Genomic DNA, 7,293 nt, shown 5'->3' with positions numbered 1-7,293 from the left:
AGCAGGTATGTGCATATAAGTGTTGCAGCCTTCCCCTACTAGTCATGATTTAAGGGTGCCTCAGTGTTCCTTTATTATATTTGCTTTGGTTTTATTTTTATAGCCACTCCTGCTTCTTCTAACTGAGAAAAGCAATTCTCCATTTTTATATTGTTCCTCTTTTCAAACCTCTGGGAGGTAATCAGTCAGTTCAGGAGTACTGAGTCAGGCTGAGAGATAGGGCTGTTTCCCCAAGGGCCCATCTGAGAAGACACAGAAGTTCCTGGTGAACAAGGAACAAAACAGATCTCTTGCAAACTGAAATAACCGTCCAGCGGGTGAGCTGGGAAGGTGTAATGGGAACATATGATGGAGCATCTGTGATTTATTAGCTGCACAGAAAATGCATCTTTCCTGCACCAATTATTTTGCTTTCATCACTAATGAGAAAGAGGCTCAGGGGTCTGTTGCTCATGGCAAATTCAAACAGCCTCCCACGCATACTATGCATGCACATTTCTCATGCGCTATTGCGCATTACATTAAACAACAAATAATACATACAAGGACAATTCATTAGGACAGCAGCAAAATGTTCAAAAATAGGGCTGGAACTAATTTGAAGGGAAGGAGGCAGAAACAATCTCAAAGCAAAACTTCCTTACTGTAAGAATTCAAACTTATATTATCCCAATATATGTCTCTCTGTGTGCATATATAGGCTTACTTTTCTTCTTCAACAGCATCAACAGCTTATTTTCCCAGAACACCTCCCAACACAGGTATAAGCTGTCTTGACACATGTGCAACGTGTGTGAAAGAATGTACATTTGCACAGCTCATTGATCTGTGCACACAGGTGCACAGGTGCATTGAGTGCTCATAAGGGCCTCTGTATTTCCTTTTCTGCAAATGCACTAGAGTCTAATTGTAGATCATCATTTAAGATTTAGCAGCCTATAACGTAGGTCTGCCATATTTCAAAAGGTGAAAATCCAGACACAAAAGCTGTTGAGCAAAATCTCAAAACCAAAATACCTTTTAAGGAAATTTGCCAAAATTGACATTACCTTCATGGGTTGTCATACATCCAGATTTCCCCGGACATTTCAGGGATTTCTGCCCGGACACAATTTCTGACGGCCTAATCCTGGCAATGTCTGGGAAATTCCAGCTGTATGGTAACTCTAAGATAATGATGCAAAATCTAGGGCCACCATGAGGATTGATGATGGTATCAAACCAAAATGAAATGAAGAAATAAGTGTAGCAACATCAAAACACAAACTCCACCAGTGATAAACATGCCCTATTTTGATAACAGATAAACATACTTCATCAAATCACTGTAATTAATGTGATCTACAAGCAGTACTGTTATACATTCCCCCCCCCCCCCTTCTGGTGCAAACATGAATGAAACCATATAATCATTATATAATGACACACATATTTGATTTCCCATATTCCAGAATGCTATAAACAGGTAGTTTCCAAAATTTGCCTTTTGATGGCTTGAAACTTGTATGCCAAAAAAAAGGGCATCTTTCAGAGAAGGAGATGTCAACTCATAAAGATAACTTTCTAAGACATGGTTGGGTTTTGATGAAATAGAAATCTGGTGAAAATGTTGCCTCAGATGCATGATATCTAAGCTGACAAGATGAAACTAAAATAGTTCTTTGGATCCCACAGTCCCCTTAAACTCAGTGAGACTTACTTCTAAGTAGGCATGTCTAGGAGGCACTTAACATTTTTTGAAAGTTCCTTTCAAATTCTAATCTCAAAATTAGCATTTGTACATATTCAGGGTTCAAATAGTTGATCATAGATTTCCCCCTAATATATGTTTCTTTGTAAGCAGATTGCCTAATATACACATTTTTGCAAATCAATTTCATTTTTATAATGCATTTGTATACACAATTTTCACTAATATGTCCATTTCCATACACATTATTTGGCTAGAAAACTGCACGGCAAAATTCAGAGAAGTGTGGTTTTGAATGAGGGCTCTGTTTCAGTTTGCATATGAAACAGTGAGAACTGAACTGAATCTCTCTCTCTCTCTCACCCCTAAATCTAAATGAGCACTATCCCTCCTATCAAGCAGAAACTCTCCTAAATTTCAGACACCATTGTCCATCATTCACTGGCTGCTCTAAATTTAAGTAGGAACTGGAGAAATACTTAATACATCATCCATACTTCTTCAGAAGAACAGCTGTCACTTTAAGGTTTCTGCATTGTTAGATGAGCATTATTCTCATACTCCGTCCAAAGTGAGCTTTTGCTTTTGTGTTGATACAGTGCTAGAATATATACCGTATTTTTCACTCTATAAGACGCACCAGACCACAACACGTACCTAGTTTTTGGAGGAGGAAAACAAGGAAAAAAATATTCTGAAGCCCAGAAGCCAGAACAGCAAGAGGTATCACTGCGCAGAGAAAGCAGCGATCCCTCTTGCTGTTCTGGCTTCTGGGATAGCTGTGCAGCCTGCATTCGCTCCATAAGATGCACACACATTTCCCCTTATTTTTTAGGAGGGAAAAAGTGAGTATTGTAGAGCAAAAAATACGGTAATCCCATATCTGAGTACCTCTTTCAATACTGACATTTATTTATCCAATTTTGTGGGATTCTGCAAGATGGAATGACCCAGAAGAAACCAGAATTAGACTTTACAAACACCCATATAAATTCGCTGACGAGAGTGTTTTCAAGTGTAAGGTTGATTGTTATCTTCTCTGCTATTTTATACCACTTTAATTTTTGTACATTCTGGCATACATCACTCTCAAACTTCATAATAAATGGAGCATTGGATATGAAATACTTATTACATCAATCTTATTTTTAATTTTTTTAAAAGCAGCTTTTGTTCATGTTTGTGAATTTAAGATGCTTCATCATCTCTTCTGCTGTTTTATGTGTTCTGTTTTAGTTTGGGTTGCTTGTTTATTTGTAGGTTGATCATGGTTGCTGTTTTTGTTTTGGATATGGCTAAACAAAATCACATTAATTTTTCTCTCACTTGTAGAGTGTAGCAAAGTTCCAGAGCACTTTCACAACACCTAATGTCAGAACAAGCACAATTGATTGTATCCAAGGCTGTCCTTTTGCTCACAAAAGAATCTTCGGCTCACAAAATCTGATTTTGTTCCTTGCCATAGAACACCATATGAGAAAAGTGAAACTAAATCCACAAATGTCATTCTGCTAGTGTAATACACTTCATGGAGTTGCTTAAATATGCCAATGTATGAGAATTGTTATTGAACCATATCTACCATGGTACTTTATTTTTTAGCATTTATGCAATGAACTACACTGAGATCTATGATTGAATGGCAGTTTACAAATTTAATAAATAATAATTTGTAGAACAGCAATAATGTCTATTTTCTTTCCATTTATAGTTCATTGGTTCCAACCCTATAATCCGGATCCAATGCAATATCTACTCAATGGGAAGTTCACACATTTGGGTAAGTGTTCTCAGTTAGGGGTATGTATTTCTCTCTGCATTACCTTATTTCATCACTACAAACTTATTTCATCCCATCATTCATTTGTTTAAGGAAGGAGAGGAAACATAGGACTCTGGTGGCAGCCATCATTTCCACTACCATCCAGGACCAACTCAGAAAAATGCAACATGCATTTTGAATGGGAAATGGCAGCTGCTAGAAGCAATGATTGAAGTCAGTTCTGCTGCTGCTGCCACCAACCAACCCCCCCCCCAAAAAAAAACACATCCCCAAAAGATAACAAACACAGGTAACAAAAACTGTGCCCATTGTCCTGCTTTTCACCCAACACACACAACGAGGCTCTTAAATGTAAGAAAGAGTTCTTTATTCAAGCAAGTAACAGCACAGAATTAGCAGCAGACAGAGTTCAAGATGCACGATTCCGGAGTTTAGGGATCAGGCAAGATATGCACAACTGGACAGAAGCAACAAAGATGTCCCAACAGTTCCCATGCCCCACCACCAAGCTTTTAAAGATACAGTGTGATGTCCTCACTTGAAGTACTTGCTCGCTTTGCAACATACGTGTACTTCTCTGTGCAATAAAAACACTTTAATGGTACTCTGGTGTGCATTTGAATCCCTCCTGGGGGGGAAGCAACAGTCTGGATGCATCCCGAGTGTCTTAAGAGATAAGAAATGAGTGAACGGGTAAGCATGCTGATCAATCCTTAGTTTTCAGAAAACAAAGATACATGAAATGGCATGTGGCAACTCCTTGCAACAGCAATTCAAGTTAGTTCATCTAACAACTGCTATCTTTATTTATTATTTATTTTTAAAGTGCCTTTTCTTTGCTGTCAGAAGCAATATGACTTTCAGGTGCTGAACATATGCAAACGCTTGGCAGGCACTTAGCCTCTTGTTAGAACAATAGCGACTGAACACATGCACTGGACAGCCTGTCATTCCCACGGTCCTAAATTTAAATGAGACTGTTGTGCTTTATATTGCTCATGGGGATATTCCTCAAGATTGTAAAGTTTTAATGTTTCTGCTGGCTCAATTCTCCCCATCGCAGTTGGTTGACTTACACTGGGATGAGGAGACAATTGAGGATGCTGCTTTCTGTTCCGAGAACTTGTGGTTGTCATCAGTTTATATACCTCCAGGGGCACAGTTTGTGGTCAATAGAAAATTTCATTGCCTCCAAAAAGACTCAGTGGAGGTCCAGCTTCCTGTCCATTCCGGCTGGGGGATTTCATCAACAATTTCATTTGCAGAATTCCTTGATACTGATAATTCAAGATCAATTTAATTCTACTGTCCCAGGAAGAGTAATATAAGGAGTTCTTTACAATTTCCTGAACCGAAATGGTTTATATTACTAACCAGAAGGTAGATGATTTTTATTTATTTTTTGAGTTGGGGTGTGTGTGGATTCTAGAGCACATTTTCCTAACTTGAGAGTGCTTACAGCGTTTCTACCCTAAATGTATATATTCTTTAATTTGAGTCCATTTATTTATTTAGTAAGAAATCTCCTTATCAATATAATACATAATAAACAAAAGCATTCAAAAATTATAATAAATTTTATAAACAGGATGGGTAAGAACTACATAAAAGTGACTTAAACATGTCAGACACTAAAATCTCAGTGAAAAGGGTGAGTTTTTAACTGGCATCTTAAATTACAGTGGTGCCTTGCAAGACGAAAAGAATCCGTTCCGTGAGTCTCTTCGTCTAGCAGTTTTTTCGTCTTGCAAAGCAAGCCCATTAGCGGATTAGCGCTATTAGCGGTTTAGCGGCTATTAGCGGCTATTAAAGGCTTAAGGGATTAGCGGATTAGCTGCTAAAAGGCTATTAGCAGCTTAGTGCCTTAGAAAAAGGGGGCGGGGAGCGGAAAAAAATTGCAGCAACTCGCAAGACATTTTCGTCTTGCGAAGCAAGCCCATAGCAAATTTGTCCTGCGAAGCGCCTCCAAAACGGAAAACCCTTTCGTCTAGCAGGTTTTCCGTCTTGCGAGGCATTCGTCTTGCAGGGCACCACTGTATGCGGAATTGGGATGAGACACAATACAGTGAGAAGGTTGTTCCAAAGGCATGGTGCCATCACAGAAAAGACTCTTCTGCCTGCCCTTGAACTACAAATGAAGGATGGATACTTGTAAGGAAGAGGCTTCGACCCCAAGACAATTTAAGGAAATGAATGGAAGCAAATTAATCAATTAAAAAATTCTCAACTTGCCCTCTTTTGCCCACCCTCAGTGGCCACAACTACCACTAGAGATGGGAACACACTTTCCGAGATAATATATAAACTGAAACACAGCCACCTTGCAAAATTTGCACCTCTCTAAAAATTGCAATGCAATTCTCCAGCCAAGTGATGTGTACAAAATTGCATATGAGCATGCATAAAAATGCTTTTATTTTTGAAAATAACATATTGAAATGCACTATGGAAAATTTATTTGTGAAAATGTGTATATTAGGGGGCATTGCATACAAAAATGTTTAAGTCAGAGGAGAAATTCATACGTACTAAAATGCTGGTGTTTCTTTAAGTCTTCAAGAAAATGCCAAAATGATGCAGAAATGTGGAGAACTGAACGTAAGACAGGAAAAATGAGAAACAGAGATACTCAGAAATGAATATATTCACCCTTCCCTTTCCTGTTTCCTGGACACTGTGAAATAAGACACAATAAACGTTCTTTCTGTGAACTTTCTTAAGGGATCATATCTTAGAATCAAAGACCAATTTTCAGTGATTCCCTCTTGCTCAGTAGCTCCCATACCCCAGCCCACATTGTTCAGGGCAACCACACAGGGGACCCCCCCCCCCCAGGGGCTAATCAGGGTAGGACGCTAGAATGTTTGCAGTGGGGAGAAGGGAATGGGGAAAATTATTCTAGGAACTTCCTTATTTTAGGATCCAAGGCAGATTTGGGGGGCGGGGGGCGGGCGGAGGGTGGAAAGTGTAAATGTATTGCATTTGTCGATTTAAGAGTATCTCTGAAAGTCAAATTTTAGCAGTGAAATTTCAAATGTTCTAATTCTTTTTTAAAAATGCTGAATTTCAAAGTATCATTACATTTACCTCTGATCCCCCACATGCCATTGGATTCAAAATCCAACTGGAATTGGATATTTAAAGAAATTAATACAGCGACAAGTCAGATGGTTCTTCTTATTCCACATCAGAACAATTGGGATTGGGGAATTACTGCTTCATTTATTGGTTCCTTTTGGTTTAGGCAATCCAGGACTCTCAAATGTGGGGTGTAATGTTACTCCTTGAAATTGCACGGCAGTCATCATGTATTGGCAAGAAGTCACAATGAGAAGATGGTACATAAAAATTTCATATTACTGACTGCTCGACTAGAAATTGCAAGAACCTAGAAGCCGACAGTTAGCTTAACCTTTGAGCAATGGCTCCATGAATTTTGGCACATTGAAGGAAAATTAACATTCCATATAAAATTAGCCAAAGGAAAAGCAAAACCTTTTGACCTTTTTTGCTGCCTGGATTCCACTCATGAAATATGTTAAGGGAGACATACACACACAAGGCTCTTTTATCTGCTTTCCTGAGACTGTGGAACACCAGCTGAAATGGCTTTTGTCCTCTGCCATTTGGACGCTGTAATTTATTTTGCTTTGGATAGCCTCAGGAAGCTTTTCAACTGCTTGTTCTACTGTGAGGGCGGGGTGGGACTTACCTGTTTCTATACTGTTGTTTTCTCATGAAAACCAATTTACTACACAGTATATACAGTACAGATTTTGGGCAGGGGCACTCAAGGGTATGCAGTACCGGCACCCATTTT

This window comes from Podarcis tiliguerta (genome assembly GCF_965153285.1).
Source record: "Podarcis tiliguerta genome assembly, chromosome: Z".
Classification (NCBI taxonomy): domain Eukaryota; kingdom Metazoa; phylum Chordata; class Lepidosauria; order Squamata; family Lacertidae; genus Podarcis; species Podarcis tiliguerta.
This window is presented reverse-complemented; position numbering follows the sequence as displayed.